Source organism: Lottia gigantea (assembly GCF_000327385.1).
Source record: "Lottia gigantea unplaced genomic scaffold LOTGIsca_84, whole genome shotgun sequence".
Taxonomy (NCBI): Eukaryota; Metazoa; Mollusca; class Gastropoda; family Lottiidae; genus Lottia; species Lottia gigantea.
The window spans coordinates 47,338-48,374 of record NW_008710779.1 but is presented as its reverse complement, the minus strand read 5'-3'; positions in this window follow the sequence as shown (position 1 = coordinate 48,374).

Below are 1,037 nucleotides of genomic sequence, written 5' to 3'. Positions count from 1 at the left end.
CTTGTCGAGAGCTTTGGTGGACTGCGTACAAAATAATGTAATGTATTTCATTTAATTATATATTTCATTATTCATGAAAATTTCTACAATAATCAATATAAACAATATATAAATATTACAGATAACACAAATATTTGTATCTTCTTGATCAAACTGAATTTGTTTTGTAAGGGTTAATTAAAAACAGTGAGTACTGTTTGTTAATTAAGCAGTATCATCTAGTTTTGGTGTTTGGCTTTTTAATGGCTATATTACTAGTTAAAACCTTCAGAATACGTAGGAGACATATTTCTCTAATCTGATATCTAATCTAATCCGTACAGTAGTTTTCTAACAGCTCCCAAAAAGCATATCAAATCTTACTTATGTTTTTAAATATTTTTGGCGTTAAAAAATTAACGGCTGGATTCTTTTAGTTAAAACTTTGAGATACGGCAAAGGGTGCATATCTCTTGATTTTGGTGTATAGTTTTCACATATTTGAGCAAAACAAATTTTCGACCTAAAAACAAAGCGGAGTGTCCCTGTAAAGTATGAGTTTCCTACGAATAATGAGGTAAATGTGCTCACGCTGCTAATTTTTTTACACAGGTTGAAATAGGTAAGTTGCCTTGATATTGCATTTTGTGACATGCTATTTTGTTCGGGGAAGTTCTTGCACAATTTGTATTCGATGAATTTCATATTAATAGGGTTGGACAAAGACATCTTGGAGTATATGTGTGAGAATTTTCCAACGTCTAGTTTATTTTTAAGTTTTATTTTAAGCCATCTCTATGACAAATGTACGAAATTTACATAAAGCTATCTTATTTCTATTATCTAATTTCAATGAGTATGGTTTCAGTTATAGTTTGCAGATTAAAAGTGCTGAATATTTCATGAAGGTATGCTCATATAACATACAAAAATTGAAAGGAAAATGTAGACAATTGCTACTTTTAAACATAAGAACAAGATAACTGATGTTATATAAATAAATAAAGTTTCTCTTGTGATTGCCGACACAAAAACAAATCGGTTCACCGCACACATTG